General features: G+C 54.3%; 1 protein-coding gene across 12 annotated transcripts in view; it reads left to right on the top strand.

Annotated features, from left to right (window-relative positions):
• Nucleotides 1-5,625: 5,625 nt before the first annotated feature.
• The window catches only part of EPB41L1 (erythrocyte membrane protein band 4.1 like 1), a 66,425-nt gene continuing 51,240 nt past the window's right edge, over nucleotides 5,626-20,810 (top strand). For 5 of the 12 annotated variants that reach the window (XM_050313489.1, XM_050313494.1, XM_050313491.1 and 2 more), the window contains exons 1-2: nucleotides 5,626-5,737; nucleotides 13,964-14,013. The gene's annotated coding sequence lies outside the window, so the exon portion shown is untranslated. The remainder of the gene's footprint in view (nucleotides 5,738-13,963; nucleotides 14,014-20,810) is intronic. The other 7 variants (XM_050313492.1, XM_050313487.1, XM_050313498.1 and 4 more) reach the window with 4 other exon arrangements.

Below are 20,810 nucleotides of genomic sequence, written 5' to 3'. Positions count from 1 at the left end.
CTTCAAGCTGGCAGTTAATTATGTTGTCAGAGCTGTCTCTTTAATCAGAGCATGGTAGACACGTGCCAGAGGCTCCCCTCAGGAGAACTGTACTTTCCTGGCAGCCTCAGGATGGGAAGGCACAGGATATACCATTGCTACCTGTCACGCAGTCTGGGGCACAGCTTCAGCTGTGCTGTTTGCAAACAGGATGGGACTGATGCTCTCTGGGGGCAGTCAGCCCAGGATTAAATCCAGCTGGTGGGTGCAGGAAGGAGAAGATCCAGTGGGCTCAGAACACGCACTAGGGGTTGGAGCTGCTGCTGGAGCAGGACCTGCCTGGCTCTTCCTCCTGCCTCTCACACACCCCAGCACAGCAGGAACCCCTCAGAAGTATTGTCACTCTCTTTGCCAGTGGCAACTACCCCCATTGCTGACTGGCTGGGGACCCCACCTGCTCCCTGGATCTGCTCTGGCCACTGGAGCACCAGTGCTCTTTGCACCTTGTTACAGCTTTGCTGGGTGGCATCAGGCACCTCATGTCCCACCCTGGGCCTCCAGTTCCCCGGCTAGAAAGGGGGCAAAGGTTCCTTCCTCCCAGTCTCCCAGGGGTGCTGCGGCGCTTCCCACTGCAATCCTCCTATCCCCACAAGGCAGCAGGTAGCATGTGTCCTAACTGTGACACAGGTCATTAATCTCTTTGAATAATTAAAAAATGCATTTTTTGCCCCTTTTATCCCTGTTTTTCCACCACATGCATAACTAACTATGCAGTATCCCAACTGTCCGAAGGCCGGCAGGCACTGATAGCATTTCCTGAATAGGTCCTTGGGAACCCTTGGGAAGCAGAGGATGAAGGCAGTGGGAGGCCTGCTCATCCCCCAAGACTTCAGGGGTCCAGACATGAAGGGACAATAAGGGCTTCATTATCAGACCTGGTGACAGTCTCTGATGACATCTCAGTCCCAGGGACTTCTTTGAGCTTGGGAGTCCACTCAAACAGCCTGGAGGAAGATGACACCAAGAGCTGGAAATGTTTTCTTTGGATGGAAACATTTGACTGAGCTCACCACTGTGCTCCCAGCACCCAAAGCATGTGAAGGGCAGAAGGAGCCCAGTAGCTGGAGGAGAGGAACTGTGCTTCCTCTCCTGCAGTGTGCCAATTTCGGCAGCCCTCCTGACCCCATGGGCACCCCCATGCCTCCCTCTGGGCCCAGTTTTGCCAGGAGGGATGGAGCCGAGGAGCACACAGGGAGTGTCTCACTTATACCAGCTGGCAGCCAGAGTCCGAAGCTGCACAAAGAGCCTTTTCATTCCCTGCATAAACAAGCAAGAGGCATGAAAGGTTGTTATCACAGAGCATCAGCACTAGCAGCAGCTCAGGCGGGGATTCCCAAAATAACCTGCTCCCAAAAGTGCACAGATATGCGCACCCCTTTTTCCATGCTGCTAGGCTTCATGGAATAAAGGCTTTGGGTGCCCCCAGCACCTCTGCAGAGTCTGAGCTCTGGCTCACAGGCAGCTCTGGAGCCCTGTGCCAGGCAGCACCTCCTGCCCCAGCGCACATATTTGCACCTTTACCTGGCACTGGCAGTGAGGAAGAACACAGACCCACGTCAGCTTTTGCTGCATCCCCATGTCTGTCAGTTTGATGAAGAATCCTTAGTAGTGATGGCTAATAACTGGAGATGGGCTTCTTCAACACCAAGATTGCAAGGGCTGATTAACAGTTTGCGTGGGCTTGAAAGGTGGAGATCCAAGGTGGTCTTCCTTAGAGGAGGTTTCCTTTCCATAGCTGCACCCCTCTTATCTATCTTCTTCAAGGGAGAGCAGTTTTCCATCTAGAAATACATTCCAGAGGTACTACTCGAGGATGTGCTGATTGTCTTTGCTTTCCATCCCATAAAGCCAAACAAAGTCACTGCAGAGGGGAAAACTTGCTGGAATAAAAGAGCTTGGAAGTTCTCAAGGAGATAGGATCATAGAATTCCAGAATGGTTTGGATTGGAAAGACCATCCAGTCCCAGTCCCCTACCATGGGCAGGGACACCTTCCACTAAACTGGGTTGCTCCAAGTCTGGCCTTGGAGGCCTGTTCCAGGGATGGGGCAGCCACAGCTTCTCTGGTGGTGGGGCCCTGCCCCTCCCCCCCCCCCCAAAGGGAAGAATTCCTTCCTAACATCCAACCTAAATCTCTGCTCTTTTAATTTAAAACCATTTCCTCTCATCCTGTCACCATCTGCCTGTGTATAAATCTGCTCTCTCTCATTTTTATGAGCCTAAACCACTGGAAGGGACTCTGAGGTCTCCCCACAGCCTTCTCTTCTCTAGGCTGAACATCCCTAGCATTACCAATCTGTCTCCAGGGCAGAGGGGCTCTAGCCCTTGGAGCATCCCCATGGGGTCCTCTGGACTCACTACAACGGCTCCATGACATTCCTGCTCTAGGAGTCCCAGAGCTCGAGGCAGCACTGCAGGGGGGGTCTCACCTGAGTGAAGCAGAGGGCCAAAATCCCCTCCCTCTCCCTGCTGCCCACTTCCCTTCTGATGCAGCTCAGGATGCAGCTGGCTTTCTGGACTGCCAAAAATCTGGCAAAAGTCTCATGTCCAACCATAAAACACCTGCCAGTCTTTGTAATTTATGCTGGTCCTCATTTATTTGTGTGTTCTTATGCTGTTTCAAGTTGATTCTGCTGGACAATGGGAATCTGGTCAGGACATCCTCACTTGGGTTCCAAAAACCACCTGACTCCCAAGAGAAGAAAGGTTTTCCATAGAGCTTCCCAGGGCTTACAGCTTCCTCCGTTCACACTGCTGTTGCACAAGGCTCAAAGGTTTCCCTTGTGCACCACTGGGCACCCAAGGTCCCCACTGTCTGATGGACAGGCAGAGGGCCAGTTCCACCCAGCTGCATGACAGCTATATTTGGGGTTTAAAACAACTGCGTTTTCTGGAAATGTATCTGATATAGCTGAAAAAAACCACAACTGAACAAACGATAGCTCCTTTAAATTTCTTTAAAATTTCAGTTAAGCTCTTGAAAACCTTGTAAAGTTTACACTTCGTCAGTGTTTTCTGGGGGGAAAAACTAGGCTTTCTGTCCCCTCCCCACCACTCCATCTGCCATGTGTGACCAGAGAAGGTATCTCCATTGCTCCTATGACAGACACAAGAATTTGACAAGGATGCAGGAAAGGTCATTTTTCTGTTATTGAATAGCCAAGAGAGAGTCCAGCACAGCTGGGGTGACCAATAGCTCACAGGGGATTATTTTGCCACTGAAGCTCTTTCCCTCATCTCAGGGGACCGAGGGCTGTGCAGCCAGGTATGTGCATGGATTGCATTTTCCATGTCTTCATGACTGTTGGAGAGTTTCAGGCTTCAGCTTGGTGCTAATGGGAAAACAGTTCAGGCTGGGCTGTTTGCACCAGTGTAAGAAGAGAGTGAAGGATTCACTGGGGAAATTTGTTCTATATGTTCTTCTTCCAGCTCCTTGGCTTCCCAAGGGGAATGTTCTCTGTGGCAGGCAGGGATACCAAGGATATCTGTGCTCAGAACTCTGACAGTGTGGTCACCCACTGACTTATTTGACTAAATTCACTTAAAATGGAATTTAACATTTACATTTCCTAGATTTTCCTTTGGAGAATGACAGAACCTCCTGAGCAGCCATCATTACTTTCCCTTTGAAGGCCTAAACGATGAACACAGACACTCACAGCAGCCTGCACACACCTACAGTTGTAACTGTTTTTATCAACAATACAGTGCAGCTTTTCTCCTGTATAAGTTTCCTATAAATTCAGTGCACTACACACTGTCATACATACACCAGCCATATCCTCTGCGGCACATGATGTCCCTTGCAGCACAGTCACCTCGGCAGCAGGTAAAGCACCTCTTCAGCATTGCTCCTGAAAGATCCGCAGCAGTGAAGGGCCGGAGAGAAAAGCCATGCCTGCATGAGGGATCCCAGCAGACAGCTAAAATATCATTTATTTTAAATGAATGCCCTCCCTCAAGTTGGGTCCCATGCAGTGGGGTGGGTTTTTTTCCAAGAGATTCCTGCTATTTACCCAACTTTCCAGCTGGGCTTCTCCGCAGGACAAAGCGGCAGGACCTGCCTGAGTTTGTGCAGTGAGTCAACAGCTCAGCAGGGGATTAGAGCCCACAATCCTGCTGGCATCGCTGCCTTGCCTCGAACCAGTGAACCATGCAGCCTCATTTTGTTCCTGGTACTCTCTGCTGGTATGTGGTTTGTCAGGAAAAAAGCCTTAGTGTGGCTGATAAAGGAGGCACTTTCTAAAGCAGCAAAACAAAGCCCACCTCGTTCCAGTACTTCATCCCAGCCGTGGTGGTGAGAGGTCAGGCTCTCTGTGTGAGTGGGAATGGCAGGTTTTCCAAAGGCTGGTGGGGAGGAAGCTGAGGAGCAACACCCAGAGGCAGCAGGCACAGAGCCCTGGCACCCACTGCTATCAGACAAGCGACTGCATGCTGACACACTATGACAAGCCACTCCAGGCCAACAGTGAACAAGCAGAGGCAGCCAGGTTGGAGCTTCCCTGCTGGGAAGAGTCTCCTGACCTCCTCTGTGCTGCTGGAGACCTGCTTCTCCTGGAGTCCCACACAGAGCTGCACCCTTCCAGTCTCAGAGGACCAGGAAAGTCACTGAGGGCAGGTGTGTCGTCAGGTAATGGAGCAAAGCCAAGCCTCGGCAGGGCAGTCCAGGGCATAATGTGCTGCTGGGAGCCCTGCATGGTGCACAAGCGCAGAGGGCACTGGACACCAAGTTGGAACTTGCCACAAGCTCTGGGAATGAGAAAACCAGACTCCTTCCTCCTGTTACATCTATGGCAGAGTGGCCACGGCATCCCTGCTGTGCATCCAGTGCATCCCTGTGTACCCAGAGCATCCCTGCACCCAGTACACCCCTGTTGTACGTCCAGTCATCCCTCACCCATTGCTTCCTTGCTGTGCATCCAGTGTATCTCTGCTGTGCATCCAGTGCACTCTGCACCCATTCTGTGCAACAGTGCATCCCTGCATCCAGTGCATCTACGATGTGCATCCTGCCCATGCACCCCGTGCATCCGTGCTGTGGGTGAGCTCGTGTCCCTGTTCCATCCGCATCTCCTGCGGGGGCGCTGCTCGCCCTGACACTCCCAAAATGCACAAGTGCAATGAGTCAACGATGTGAAGATCTCCAGGGCCTGGCGTATGAGCGTGCACCCCAAATAGGCTGTGCACAGCAAATGGGCTTCCCGTGATGTTCCGGGAAGGACCAGGAACCCCTGGGAGCTGGAGAACTCGTCGTCTGTCCTGCGCCCGGTCCCGAGGGGAGGGCGGGGGTGGCAGAAGGAGGCTCTGCAGGGATGGGGGGTCTGTGAGGAGACTCAAGGTGCCTCTGTGGGATCCTATCTGTGGGCGGGGGCTCACGCGAGGCGCCCCTGGGAACTGCCTCGGCGGCTCCCAGAGTGTCGGAGACGAGCAGTACCCCCGCCCATCCCCGCAGCGCCCGCAGCCCCAGCCGCTCTGAGGCGGGCGGCTCCGGTGCGCCGGGGGCGGGGAGGGCGGGGCGGTCCCGCCCCCTCCGCAGCGGCGCCCCCCGCCCGTGGCCCCGCCCTGCGCTGCGCCGCTCCCGCCGCTCGGCGGGCAGGGCAGGCAGGGCGGGCAGGACCGGGCAGGGGTGTGGGCAGCGGCCGCTGCGGCGCGGGGCCTCGGCCGGTGGACGGCGGCGGAACGGAGCGGGCGGAGCAGAGGTGAGCCGCAGGAGTGCGGGGGGCGCGGGGCCGGGCAGCCCCAGGTGCGGTGCTGTGCCTGCGGGGGAGACGCGGGCAGGTTGCGGACAGGGCTGCAGCCCCACCGCCGGGAAAGCTGTTCCAAGCCGGGCCTCCCCTTTCCGGCACCGGTGCATCCCGCACCGTCTCCGTAGGGGCGCGGCTCCCCACGGGGGTCCGATGGCATAGGGTGGGGGTAGGACCGCGCTTCCAGCCGCCAAGGAGCAGAGCGGAGTGCGGGGAAGCAGCAGAGACTGCCGGGTCCGCGGAGCAGGATGAGCCGGCCCTGGGGATCCGCAGCCCCGAGCTGCTGTAACACATTGAACTGCTGGCCTGTGATTTGAGGGAGATGATTTAAATTAGAGGGAGATTTGGAGAGAGCCAGGAACAACTTGGAATGGGTCCTTGCATATTTCTGTAGTTATTTTTGGAGTATTGTCATATGGCAGGAGGTGGGCTCTAGAGGTATCCTTGAGCTCAGCATTTTCTCCATAGGCTGGTTGCCTGGGAGATCGTACTAGAAGACCTGCGTGGCCCTTTCCTCATCAGTGGTTTCTGTATTTCCCATCTCTTTTTCTCTGGCTGTTTCTCGGGGTATTGTTCCCCTCTGGCGTGCCCAGCCCTCAGCCTGTCACGGTGGGGAACCCTCCTGTGGGCAAACAATGGTCAGGGTGTTCGTGGCTGGGTAGTCACAATGTGCTGCAGGCGATGGCAAAGCTGTATTTGATTCAGCTGTGGATGGTGTGAGGTGATTCCTGATCAGCTGGTTCTCCATTGCTGAGGATGAGGTGTGGCTTCTCCAGCATCCTCAGAGAGATCAGCCCATGCATCAGCCTCTTCCTGCACTTAACTGGCACTTTTCCTCCAGCTTTCTCATACTAGACTTGTCGAAAGGGATTTTTGCTTCCAAACGACTGGAGATGTGGGAAGCACACTGTTACCAAGGTCTGCTCCTGGGGAGTCTCTGCATCCTTTTGTGTCCCACAGGAGGACTGTTGGTGTCCGGCCCCTTGGACCATGGCTGTGATGGCTGGAGAGCTGCTCTGATGGCTTTCAGCTATGTGTCCTTGTTGCCATCACATGAGTTTGGAACTGAGGGAAGGTTGGCTGGGTTTGGGTGATGGTCCTTGAAGAAGGGAATTGCTCTTTAATTCTGTTGTTTTAGAGTCTGGTTTGGTAGGCAGGAAGCCTGTCTGTGGGGGGGCTCCCCAGGGTGCTCTCCATGAGGACCTGTCTCTGTTGCGTGCAGGGATGCAGGGCATGTTCTGGAAGCCATAGCTTGGCCCTGGCTGTTGTACCGCTCAGCAGGTCCAGAGCGTTCCTCCTGACACAGGGATAAATCTCTGTGTTTGGAGTCAAGGACCATGGTGCAGCCGTCCCTTGAGGGGACTTGAGCCGCCTCCCCCCTGCAGCCCGGCTATGAAGGAAGTATTCCTATCTCTTCTCCTCTTTGCACCATCCCTGTGCCCTGTCAATTGCTTTAGCTGCGATTTCAGCTGGTGACGCTGCCATTAAGGCAGCAGTTGCTGTTTCCAGGAGAGCCCTGGGCAGGGCTGTGGGGCACAGAGCCTGTGTTTGTGCTGGGGTAAGCTGGCTTTGGCTGCAGGAGATGGGTTCTTCTTGCTGCTTTGGTTGCTTGTTGATGCTGTGCCTAGAACTGTACAGGACTTTTTATCAATTTCTGAGAAATGAGCATTTTCCAAAACTCTTAGGGGCACTGTTTTGGTTTGGAGGAAGCATCTAGAAAGGGGTTTTGAAGTCCCGTGTTGTTTTTCTGGGCTAAAGACATGAGTGGAGTAGAGAGCTCATGTTCCTGGTGTGTGGAAGGGAAAGGTTTTGGTAAATCCCCTGTCCAGTGCAGAGACGGAGCATGCTGGGCCCCCTTTCCTGGGCTGCTGCCGTAGTTGCCACCACCACAACAACCTTTCAGGGTAAGTGTCTTCTGGTGTGTATTTTCTGTGTGGTCAAGAGGGGTGGCCGGGTCAGCTGAAGAATCACTGCAGCGTAGAATGAGAAAAATCATAGAAGTCAATTTTGTTCCCCCAGGCAGTTATTTCCCTGATAAGCTCTGGGTGATGACCTTGCTCCTGGTGAGGAGCTGGGTCTCTCATTGATTCAGAGTAATGTTTTGGGTTTTCTGCTGGCAGCACCAAGCCCTTGTCCTGTGGGTAACATCACTCCAGGCTGCCTGCCTTCCTCCTTGCTCCAGCACTGCTGAGGACTTCTGCTTTCCTAGAGGAAGCTTTCAGAGACAGGCAGACCAGTCAGGTGCCTGACTAATTTTGTCCCTAAAAGAAGAAGTCTTTCCCATAACTAATTAGGATTTTTAAATTAGGAAACCACCTATTTCTTAAAGAGCAGGGGGAGAGCTTGGCTGTTCCCAGGCTTGGTCTGAACTTCCTGCTCAGACTCTCAGACATCACTGGAGCGTCCTTTGCCTTAATTCTCTTTGACCATGGACTTGGGATATTTCCCTGCTGCCTTGGGCACAGTGCTACAGTGCCGGAGCGACAGCTGCAGTGCCGATGGGGAAGCAAGTGTGTGCGAAGAAATGGCTGAGTATTGGGCTTAAGCTTTGCGCAGAGCAGTGTGGGCGGCTGTAAGGCCTGTGTATAGTAGACTTTCATGTGGTGCCTGTCACTTGGAGGTCTAAGTTGAGCCTGGAGCTCTGTTTTAAGCAGAGATGCCAAAGAAGAAACACAAAACAGCGGCAGTTCCCGAGTCCTTGGGTGCTGGAAGCTCCTGTGCAGGGAGACTTGTGCAGCTACAAATACCTGACTCTCATACAGGCACCTGAATTGCGCTTGCACTGAGGCTGTGACAGTGATGGCTGCGTGCCTTATTGTTCTCATTACAGCAGTCGGTGGCTCTGAGTCAGCAGGTTTGGATTTGTCAGAGCTGGGGTGGTTGCACTGAGGAGATCTGTGCAGGTGCTTAGTGAAGGGACTGGCCCTGATTCTCTCCTTCTGTCAGGGGACATTAGGTTTGAGCCTGGACCCACAGTCACTGTTGGCTTATGCTGTCGCTTGAGCCTGGAAGGAGTTGTATGTGTTTGTGGAAGCTGGAGAACAGTCTCCTTTGGGGACTCCTTTCCAGCCCCTGCCCTGCGCTACTTCAGTGCATGCTACTGGTGAGGCACCATGCTGACCGTACCAGTCCTTCATCATCACCTTGACTGAACTTCAGGTGGTGGAAGGGATGTTAGAAGGGGACTGTCTTTGATGCAGACATTTCCTTAAGCCTGCAGATCCATCCTTCCTCTCTTTCCAGCCCTTGGGTAGATGCTTGTGCATTGTCCAGGACCTACATGTGCCTTAAAGTGAAGAGCAGGAGATCTGAGCAGCCATGTCTTTCACCATGGGAGCAGTGTCTGCTTTCCACAGCAGATCTCCTGTCTGCACAGTGTGTCCCTGGTGCAGAGCAGGGTGCTGGGCCCAGCCCCCATGGATATCCCTTTGTCTTGGATGACAGCTGCTCCCTCTGCTCTGTCTTGCTCCAAGGAGGTGAACTGTTTGGGGGTGCGTGGTGGCACAGAATCAGGGGTTTGGGTTGGAAGGGACCTTAAAGCTCATCTCATTCCAACCCCACTGCCATGGGCAGGGACACCTTCCACAAGACCAGGTTGCTCCACGCCCTGTCCAACCTGGCCTTGGATGCTTCCGGGGATGGGGCAGCCACGGCTTCTCTGGGCAACCCTTGCCAGGGCCTCACCACCCTCACAGGGAAGAACTTCTCCCTAATATCTAATCCTGAGACTAGCTGTTGGGCTAAAGTTTCGTATGACTGGACAGGAGTCAAAATTTGCTCTCCTTGCACTAGGCGGGGAGCTGTGGGACTGTGTGGAAAGGGTCAGACATGCCAGAGCCCTATGTGGGTGATCTGGTACAAATTCTCATGTCTGCTTGTCCCAGTAGACAGTTGAGGGGCCTCTGAATGCAGCTGACAGTACCCTGCCTGGTGTGTGCACGCCCATGAATGTGCTCATGTAGACTCTCCAGAGGTGAGAGCAGCAGACAGAGCCTTAAAATCTGGATTATAATGCTCTGGAAGAGGATTTTCTTTTCATCTTCTGCTGATGGTCTGTTTCTTGTCCTCTGTAGGGCAATCCTGGCTCCCCAAGGGGCTTAGCAGTGTCCCAGGCGGGGTCTGCCCTGTATGGGAGCTGCTGTGTCTGGGGGCAGCTGGCTCTGGGTGCGCAGCATTCCAGATCCGGCAGGATCACAGTGCCAAGAGGATACTGGGCTGATTCTTTTGTGCTCAAAACACGAGACAAATGAGGCTGAAGCTGCAGATCTGCAGCTGCCAGCAGGTCAGCAGTTTTGCTTGGGCACTTGGCCTCTTTGTAGTGATGAAATGTGGTAGCAGGTTGGTCCATCCCCCTTTCAGAGACCAGCCCTCTGCCCACCAGCTATAACTGGACCTTGTGGCCATCTCAGTACACTGAGATGTCCCTGATGCCTCCTCAGTCTCAGTGCTCCTTTGCAAGGTACTGGCAATGGGGTAGAAACCAGGAGCAGGTGCTGTGCTAGTGTAAAGCTCATCCTGCGTCTGAGATGATGCTGAATGAGGATTCACAGCCCAGCCCTGCTGCCAGGTTCCTCCCACCGACTCCTTCCTCCCTCTGCTCCTACTAACCCACTGCCGGGGCCCCTCGCTGCCTGGCAGCAGCAGAGATGTCTGCTGGTATCCTTCCCTGAGCATCAGATGGAGAGGAAAACACAGGGTGGAGTCAGCTCTCACACAAAGGAAATGTTGAGGTATCATTTCTGCCTTCGGTGCCTTTTTAGGTGGCTGGGGAGAGATTAAATAGGATCTTAACACATTCACAGCCCCCTTCTCACCTCATTTTCCTGTGAATCTGTTGCTGTTGTGGTATCTTTCAGATGATATTTTTATCTTTGCCTTTTCCTTTTTTTGCCTCCTATCCTTGTATCGGGCTTTTGCAGGGAAACACTTTTCTATGGGAGAGCAGAATGAACCATTGCACGAGACATTTTGCTATGGGCAGAAGGGCCGGAAAATCTGATTGTGTGTTTGAAATGACACATTCCCCTTTGTAATCAGCTAATTGGACTTGTCAGGGCGAGTGCCAGCAGCGAGGCCAGGCTGGAGGCTGGCTGCAGGGCAGGAGGGGGATGGACCAGCCCTTTGCATCCTCCTCAGGCCCATCCACAGGGAACCATCACCCAGGTGGCCACAGGTGAAGGACACCTGCAGGTTTTTCTCCTTAATGATCCTACAGGAAGCACTACTCTATGCGTAAGAGAAGCAACTGGATGTTCTAATTAGGTGCGTTATGGATCTGGCAGTGCTTGTGCTGGCAGAAGCCCTGTGGAGCATAGGATGGTGTGGTACCTGATAGAGCTCTGGGGATTTGCTTTGATGGTGCTGCCAGGGATGTAGCAAAGGTCTCAAGGTGGGAGAGGGGTGGTTATACAGCTGGGTCTGCTGCTTGCTATGGGAAGGTGCCATTTTCGACAAGGATACAAACCTAAAGTTGATGGTGATCTTTGGTGGGGGAAAATTCCATCCTGAATTCTCAGCAGTGTTTCCCTTTAGGAGATTTACTGCAAGTCCTGATAGATGAAGGTCCTGCAGAGTGAACTGGCCAGAACAAGAGAAACCTCCTGTGAGGTCTGATCTGGCTCTGGATATGTGCACCCCTATGTGAGGCAGGGGCTGTTACCTCTGCAAAATCACTGGAACTGTTCTTCAGGGGACCAAAGAATGCTTTCCAGTGGTATGGTATGGTAGCATGGCATCTCTGGAAGTGTCCAGGACCAGGTTGAACTGGGCTTTGAGCAACCCCATCTAGTGGAAGGTGTCCCTGGCCATGGCAGGGCTGTGGAACAAGATGATCTTTAGGGTCCCTTTCAACTCGCTCCAGCCTATGATTCTATGGGACAATTATAAATCCTTATTGGTCACCTTGGTCTCATTTGTGACCCATCTGTAAGAAATGCAGGTGACTCCAGGTAACTGTGGGAAGTACCACAGGACGCAGAGAAGATGCAGCTGCCCATGCTGTGTTTTGGGGGCAGTGTCTGCCCCCTCAGTATCACTGCAAGAGCTTTGGAGCTCAGTCTCGCCCTGGTGTGCTGCTGCTAGCTGTGGGTGTGGGCAATGAATACTGGAAGCCCATGGTGGTATGGTCTGTGGGCCTCTCCTGATGGGCGCTGACTGGGCTGTTCCCTCTCGGCTCACTGAGCTACTGTGATGCTGAGTGGGCAAAGCTGTGCACAGCTGGACTGCTCTCCATATGTGCTGCCGCACTCCCTGCTCCGTGCGTGCTCCTGTTTTGGTGCTCATGTGAAGGGGACAGTGCGAATCCTTGTCCCTTGTTGGACCCATAAGCATGTTGCCAACTTGCTGACCCAGATTTCAGTGAGCTGGACCAGTGCAGGGCTCCCTCCTAAGCCCAGCCAGCAGCTGAGCTGGCCCATGATGCCAGCTGGGCTCTGCCCTGGGCGCAAACTGGAGCCTTCATCTGGCTGCTGCTGTGTCCCAGTGCCTGTTCCCCAGCCAGCACTCACACTGACCCATCAGGACCAGGCTGGATGATTGTGATGATGATATTGTGACAATGCAGGTCACGATGGAATGTTTTCGAACCTGGTGCTGGCAAAGCTGGGTGGCAGGAGGTCAGGATATAATCTAGCATGGTTTTTTTTCTTGCAGGAGTGTGACGGGGAGCTACTGTTTGCAGGCAGAAGTGAGCAGGGTTGGGGGAGGTCTTGCTTCCGCTGCCTGTATTCTCAGAACACTTCATTAATGATACCAATTGATGTCTATAGCTTGGAGCCTGCCATAATACAGTTAGCCCCAGTGAACGTTGCTCCTGCAGGGAAACCACAGTCAGTGGCTGATGGAGAGCTCAGGGGCTTTGTTTGACAGCATCAACACAGGCAGGTTGCGGAGTGTCGAGTGCAACTACCCTGCCTTTGGCAGCTTCATCCTCCATCCTTCCTTGAAGGAGGAACAGGGTGCAGGCTTGGGAGCCCCAGGTTCCATACCTCTTTTTCTGGGTTTGAGGAAAGCTGGCTGCTTTTGTACCTGGCTGTGAACCTGCCTGCCCATCTCTGCTTGGCTTCTATTGACTCGCCCTTGAGCCAGGATGGAAGAAAGCTGAGCTTACAAACCTGGGAGCAGCACAGAGTACCCACAGAAGTTGCTGGGCTTGACAGAGAAGGAACAGGGCCACAGAGCCTGTGCCAAAGGAGGGAGAGAGCTCCACAGATCCTTGTGTATCTGGTAGGGATGGGGGAGCTGCCCAGCAGCGGGTCAGTTGCTGGTGTTGCCGTGCTGTGTGGAGACTTGGTCCATACAGAAAGTGGAGCAGGTTTTGTGCCTCCTTGGGGAAAGCTGCTGTGGGTTGGTGTCAGGGCAGGCTGCTGGCCACACACAGCTGTTGTTTGCTTGTGGAGAGTGAAAGGATTTTTCTGAATCCATGGAAGAGGTGGGAGATTTGCATAGGTGGGTCATCCTGCCTGCTTTGCTTCTGCACTGGTGGGAGGCTGGGCCTTGCCTGTCCGAGTATGTTTGAAAATTAACCCTTGGAAAAGTGGGAGCTATCACTGCTGTGCTGTGAGACCGTGCTTTCTCTTTCATGTCACTGTAGTGCCTCTTGGGTAGATTCTTCTCCCCTGTTAGATGCAGTTGTCATATAAAATGTGGCCCTGAAAATGCTGTTGCAGGATGGGGCTGTTCCTGTTCAAACTGCTAATTTTCCTCCTGATGTGCCAGTGACTCCATGGATGAGGGAGTGGGGCTGCCTCCTGTACGTCCCACATCACTGACCTGCATCATCACCTGCAGCCAAAGCCCTGCTGACCAGATGTTGCCCTTGGTGTCACTGTGGAGGCCATGCCACAAGCCGGAGGGATGGATGACAGTGGGTGGTACAGATGGCCTGAAAGGAGAACATTTGGGTCATGCCCAGGGGATCAGTGTCACTTCTTGGAGGTGTGTTGGCTCTGCAGCCCTGCCGTAGTAAATATTTGCTTTTATCCTGGAATGAACAGAGCTGGCCTTCACATCAGGCTCTTGGAGAGCAAAATGACATCTAACACGATCTTGAGCAAGGAGACCTGTATGGAATCTAAATGCAGCACTCGATCTAGGCAGGCACCCTCTTGTGACAGCTGTAGCTGTCCTTCCTAGAACTAACCATCATCTTCTTTTTAACCAAATCTGACTTCTTCTTTGCAGGTTCTGAATTCTGCCTGAACCGTGCACTGAGAGCAGCCCCTGGAAGCAGCGTGAGTTTATCCTGAAAGCTTTTGTTCTCATTTGCAGATCCCAGATGAGGCTGAGTGGGTTTTGCAGTGTAGAATGGGTTGCTCAGCATGGAGAGGTACTGCAGGGAGGCTTGTCTGCCAGGAACCCCTAGCAGGACTGGAAATCTAGCCTGCTCCCACGAAAGCACTGCACTGCTGGGCTTGGGCTTCTGGCTTTGTGTTGGGATTGTTTCCTGATTTGGTTGGAACTTGGCCCCTTCGCCAGCAGAAAGGCTCCTACAGGCTGCACAACTCCTTGTTCACTGATGGCTTTGGGATATCACTCTTAGTGTTGAGTTTCCATGCGCTGCGTTTCCATGTCATCTTTTGTATGGAGGATCTGAGGAAGGCTGTGTGTTTACAAACCAGTTGTGGTGTTTTGCTGGCTGTGGCTCAGGTCCCTGGGCTCATGAGGCTGGGCACAGCCGGCCTGAGTTACCTCCTGGGGACTCTGGCACTGCTGGGCAGCTGGGAGCGAAGTACAGGAGAGGTCTGAGCTGCAGGATTAAATAGCTGTGATGCCTGAAAGAGTTAAGGGCTTGTAGTCCAGGCCTTCTCAGAGGCCCCATGGCTCTTCCAGCTGGAAGGGCTTCTCTACTCCAGGGCCCCACAGCACAGCACAGTGATATCCATGTGAAACCAGATGTGAGGAGCTGCTACTGTGCATCCTGCGGCCAGTGCGGAGCTAGTGATGGCTGGGAGGACAAGGTCTTGCTTTTGCTTTTGTTCTCTGACCCATGAGGTGAGCCTGGGCAGAGCAACACTCCAGTATGATGCTTGCCCAGGACTGAGATGGAAGCATAGTTTCATCATCTAAAAACAGGAAATGAGGAGCTCCATAGCTGCACCTGCTGTCCTGGCTCTTTCCCAGGCAACAGGGCCATGTGGCAGTGGAACCCTGCTGCCCATGGGGCTTGGCTCCTGCCCACATGAGGCAATAGGTGCAGGTTCTTCCCCCAGAGGGTGGTCAAGTACTGGAACAGGTTCCCCAGGGCAGTGGTCATGGCCCCAAGCCTGAAGGAGCTTAAGGAGCATCTGGGCAATGCTTTCAGGCACACGGTTGGGATTGTTGGGGTTGTCCCTGTGCAGGGCCAGGAGCTGGACTCAGTGATCCTTTTGGGTCCCTTCCCACTCAGGAGATTCTATGACTTTGTGGGCACAGATGCAGGTAGGGAGGGGATCCATGTCCCTACTGAGGGCTGTGATAGGCTGCTGTGATGGGCTCTTCAGGGCTAGACATGTCTCTGACTCTGAACAGGGCAGGTCCTCATGTTTTATGAGCAGTTTCTCACCATCTGGTGTCTCACCAGCTCTCCTCCTCCAGGCATTTTGTGCGTCAAGTGAGATGTCAACTCCACCCTGTACCCTGGAGTGCATGTCTGTGGGGAGAGCAAGGAGAATGACTGGGTTTCCTCTCCTGTCTCTGTATGCTGAAGAGTTTAGGTGCTGGATGACCTTGCGTTTGCTGTTGGCCTCGGTGTCCCAGGTGTAGCTGGGGGCAGCAGCCCAGGTCTGTGTGTCTTAGGTTTCATGATTTCTGCTTTCATCTTGTGAGCTGGTGCTGGGGACATGGGGCAGCTGTAGCACAGCAGAGCTGCTCTGTGTCTGTGCACTCCAGGCGGGCTCACCCAGCCTGTGCTGATTACCTGCGGGTCCCAGCTCCCTAGCAAGTCTTGGCAAGCCGATCCTTCCCAGCACACCCTAGACCAACTGCTGCTGTGTGCCAAGGCAGGTGTCCCCCTGCTTCGTGAGAGATTGGTGACACTTTGGTCACGGCACAGTGACTGTGCTGGCAATGAGCTTCTCCTTTCTCTGTATTCCTGCAGCTCCCTCACAGCTGATGCTGTATCCTACTTCCTGGGTGTCTGGAAGGGCTTGCTGCTGGGATTGGGTAGGCGGCAGTGAAGGGAAAGGTGTGGTTCCTTGGGAGCTTGCTCAGAGGAGGTGGTCATCGGTCGTTTGGACTGATGGTTGTTGTAGGTCCCTTCCAACAGAACTACTCCATCCTCCTCGAAACTGGTGACAAGGTGTGATCATGACGCTGGGGAACATGGCTCTTTGTACTACCACTTTAGACCCAAACAGGGCCTCCTGGGGCTGCAGAGCAGAAGATGACTGTGGGAAGAGCCCTTGGCCCTTTGGAAGGAAAGAGATGATGGGAGAAGGCAAAGCCTGTACCTGAGCTGGGCTTCCTTTTGTGGCTCCCCTTCATCCAGGTGCTCTTCACCTCCTCAAGCTCCTCTCCTCTTCCAGCTGATCTCCCCTGGCTGCCACATCCCAGCGCAGTGTGGCTGAACCTGTGGTCTCTGCCTTGCTGTGAGGGCAGTGGCTGCCAAGGCAGCAGGGGACCTGCAGCAGGGTGGGAGCAGCTCACTACTGTCACCAGTGGAGGAAGAGCATTCCCTGGTGGTGGGTGGTCCATGTGGTCTGCCACACCCCTGCCTGCTTGTGTATCTGAGGTGCCCTGCTGATGCCCCTTGGTGTCAGCGAGAGCTGAGTTCACAAAGCCTTTGGTTCAGTCTCCCTCCTCTGCTACACCAGAACATTCCAGGGCTCTACTCCAGTGCTGTCCCTGTGTGAGGGTTGGAATAGGAGGGGAGGGATGTTCTGCAGTGCTGGTGGTGGTCGCACAGTCTCCCTGGAGAGCCTGGTCCCTGCCTGGGCTGACTGCTCCACTTGGCTATGGCACCTCTTAGACAGCCCCTTCCCCATCCCAAAAAGCACAGGGGGCCAGCAGGGCAGGGGCACAACTCTTGGGCACAAGTACCCTGTCCCCAGGCAGAGGCCCCAGCACTGTCAAGATGTGTCACCGAGGTGGTTTAGCCCCGAAGCTCTGTTTATGGGCGGTTCCTAGTGGCTGCACAGTGCAGGTGGGCACAGAGCAGCTGCTGGGGTGCCTCCCCAGAACCCTGGGCAGGATTAGATCTTTATAAAAAGAATTGGCCCAAGGCACTGCACAAATCACCTTAGGCCTGACAAACACTGTCAGCCTGTTTTATGGAGTAGGTGGGAAGATGAAGCTGTTCTGTGCTCCATCCCTCCCACCCCCACAGAGCGGTGGGACCCCAGCAGGGGGTGGGAGCTGGCAGTGCTGCCTGCAAGATGCTGGGGCAGTGCCCTGCCTGTCAGCCACCTTGCCTTGGGGCTGCGGGTGCACTTTCCTCTTGATTTGGGGCCCATCCTGGCTGCAAGACATGCCTTGGTCAATGAACCTTGTTCTGTGCCATCCCAGCTGCTTTGGCTGGGGCTGAGCAAACAGGTTTGTGATATGTGGCAGTGTGTGCCCTGAAGGCTGGTGGGAGCTCCCTCAAACTCTTGGGCAAGGCTGGCTACTGGACAAACACCCTGCTTGCCCTGGCTGATCCTTTTACCCTCTTCTGCATCACACCATTTAGGAGCTGAGCTTCCCCCCTGCTGTGTCATGGTGGGGTGAGCTGGGGTGCCCACCCATCTCTGACACCTCTGCCTGGCTGTTGGAGGCTCCTCTTTCCAGAGCTGTGCTGGGATCTTGCCCCCTCTTTGGCAGGCAGGGCTGTCTGCTTGGGCAACAGCAGATGGGGCTTTCCAGGGAAGATGCATCTCTGATAGCCACAAGCACCTGCAAGTCTTCAGCAGGTCTCAAGAGTGATGGAGACCTCTGTTCCCATGTCAGGTACCACCCCTCTCCCACCAGTGCTTTTGGCCAAGAGTATGACGAGCTCCTTTCTTGCTAGACTGGTGATTCCACTGGGGCTGCATGGAAAGGAAGAGCTGTCTGTTCTTAGATCCCTGCGGAGGACTTGCCACCTGGGACTGGTGTTTCAACAGCTTTTTTGGCACAGCAGGACCCAAGGGATTCGAAGCCATAGGCAGCATCTGAGCAGGCATGGTGTGGGCTGGGGACCTGCATGACTTGCTCCCAAGGGTGATGCACAGGCTGGACCGTGTTCAGGAGAGCACCTGGCCCTGGTCAGGTAGGCTCTGGGCCACCATCTTCCAACAGCCAGGTACTGGTGGTGGCACCTCTCTGGGCTTCTTCCAGCCCATTTTCTCCATACCCCTTGCTGCTCTCTTCTTTGTTCTGCAACAGATTTTCCTATCTTGGCTTTCCTCCCTGTTGCTGAAGGGGTTGAACGGTGTTTGGGCCACTTCCCAGCCTCAGCAGCTACAAGAACACTGCTTAGTAGGAGCCAAACAGGTTCTGCTCCCCTCATTGCAGCTGAAGGGTGCAGGTCTTGGGTACCAGGGCTTACCTTCCTCTCTGGTGCCTCCCTAGGGGATATTCAGTCTGGAGGGGTGTCAGGTGTTTGTCATGCCTCGGTGCACAGCATCTCAGGCTGCTGAAAGTGTCCTCAGCATGACTGATGCTTGCTCTCTACTCTGGCGTTGCTCAGGGACCTCTGGGCTGGTTCTTCATGGAGCCATATGCTGCCCCGGAATTCGGGTCTTGGCTTTTGTCCTTCCCCACCTGTACAGCAGGCAGGATACTTGGTGGGGTGATGGGAGGGGCTGATGGGGCACTGGAGGGAGCTCTGTGCTGCAGTGAGGAGCTTTGGGAGCCTCTGAGGCCACTGTACTTGCTGGATGGAGAGTTGGGTTTCACTGCCACTGGTGTCACCTGGAGATGCTTGTCCAGCTCCTATGTGCTCCTATGTTGTCATTCAAGGTAGCTGGAACTGAGACCCTGTTGTCACTCCACATGTTGCTGCTCCACAGGTCCCGTTTTCCTCCAGCCAAAAGGCTAGTGTTTGTTGGTACACCCAGTGGTGGGGGTGGTAGGCAGGGTGAGCAGGAGCACTGCTACTTCTCAGGACCCTGGTATGATGCTTCTTGTTCCTCACTGCAAGGTTATGTTTAATGATTAATTTTGGATGGAAAATTTGGGATGGATGAATTTGGGAGGATGAGGGAAGGAGAGGGCTGCAATAATCCTGCTACAGATTCAGCATGGCTTTTGTGCACAAGCCTGCTCAGCTGCAAGGGAGAAGGCCAGTTGCCGGGTTGCCAGGGAGACAGAGACTTTGATGTGGCAGATGCTGCAGCCATGCCGGGCAGTTTGTGTCCCACCCTTTTGCTGCTACCAGTAACAGTCCCAGTGACAATCCCTGACTTGTTGGAGGGGACACAGAGCTGAGCCACCTGTATGCTGCCCTGTCCCAAGGGGCCTTGATGATGGAGCACCCTCACCAGTGGCTCCTGGTGGCTGTGGTTGCAGCAGTGGATGCCCTGAGGCTGGGGCAGGCTGTGTAGAGTTGGATGGATGTGGGTGCTTCAGCAGTGGATTAGGGGTCCATGCTCCAGAGCCATGTCCAAGGAGATCCCCCTTGTGGTGGTCCAAGTGGGATGATGCTGTCTAGGGGGGTAGGTGGCCTTACCACCACTTAGCTCATCCACCTGGTGACTGAGATGGGCAGCTCCATCTCTGTGAAAAGTCCAGGCTTCTCTCTTTTTCTAGAAGGGACCCATGATAGGCCACCTTGAGGTCCCTGAGTATTGACCAGGAACTAATAAGCAGAGGCACACAGTGATGTGCCAGCCTAGGAGTGTGGGAAGTGTTTTGGCACTCTGACAGGGCTACAGTTCTGCCTGTTTCCCCACCTATGGCCATCACCCATCCAGCACCTCTTCTGGGCAAGACCACCATGCCCCTTTCCTGCATACCCAGCCCTGGGCATCCCCTGGCAGCTGCCCCCTCTCTTCCTCCTAGCTGCAGGATGAGTGTCCTGCCTACCATCTGGAAGCCACATGGGAAGTGGTGAACATCCACCAGGATGGCTGCAAGGTGTAAGAGGCATCTTGTTCCCCTCATGTGGTGGTGACAGCACTGGAGCCTCGTGCTCCTGGGAGCTGTGGTGCCACTTCTCCATGCTCAGCAGCCCTGATGCCAGGCTAGGCTGAGCAGGACAGAGGGCTCAGGCTGGGTTTGACCTGGCTGAGCCTGGAGACACCACTGGCTCTGTGTTCTCCTTCCTGGCTGAGGCTTTCCCAATTCAGCTGGGAGGCCAGGAGCCATGCCACCCCCTGTCCCGGTTTTCTTGGCCTGGTCCATGGTCCAGGACCTCTGTTAGGTTGTGGTGTAGTGAGGCCAGCCCAGCTGTGGGATCCCAACTCCCAGCCCAGCTGTGGTGATTGGATCCCACCTTCCAGGCTGGCTATGGTTTCGGTGTCCCTGTTCCCAATATTGGCCTGGGCGCAGCATCCTGTTTTTTGGGAGCAGGGCTTTGTGCTCAGGTTGTCTGGGTTGGGACCTTGGTCTCAGAGCAGAAGGCTCTGCCTACCCTGGGGCTTTGTTCACCTCAGAGCTCTGCCCTTGGGCAGGGTGGGAAAGAGGGGCTTTGCTCAGTTTTGTTTTTGTTTCTCATTTATTTATTTATTTATTTGTTTATTTAGCTTCTCCTGAGGCCCTTCCTTCTGTTGTCATTTAATTGCCCAAGTTCCCTGAATACTCATCACCTGCCTGGGGGTAGAATTTGAGACACATCAAAGGTAGCTGAGCTTCTGCAGGCTTAAACAGCTTAAACAGCCAAGAAAAACAACTGCTCTGCTCAGGATTGTCCAGGAGGTAAAATGGAAGGGTTGGGGGAGAGTGAGGGAAAACCCGCAATATTTGCTTCTGAGAAAATGTCTGTCCAGTGCCTGGGAGGAGACCGATGTGCTGGGTCCCTCCAGGGGTGAGGCCTGGAGGTTACTGGATGGGGGAACATAAGGCTGGAGCAGCTCTGCAATGGGAACTGGGTGTCTCTGTTCATCTCTCCCAGTTGACCCTGGAATAGGTTTGTCCAGCTGTTTGTCAGGATTGT

The sequence above is a fragment of the Myiozetetes cayanensis genome, unplaced genomic scaffold, assembly GCF_022539395.1.
Source record: "Myiozetetes cayanensis isolate MyiCay16 unplaced genomic scaffold, myiCay2020 scf19, whole genome shotgun sequence".
Taxonomy (NCBI): Eukaryota; Metazoa; Chordata; class Aves; order Passeriformes; family Tyrannidae; genus Myiozetetes; species Myiozetetes cayanensis.
Note: the sequence above shows the minus strand (reverse complement) of the source record. Positions and strands in the feature narration are given on the sequence as shown.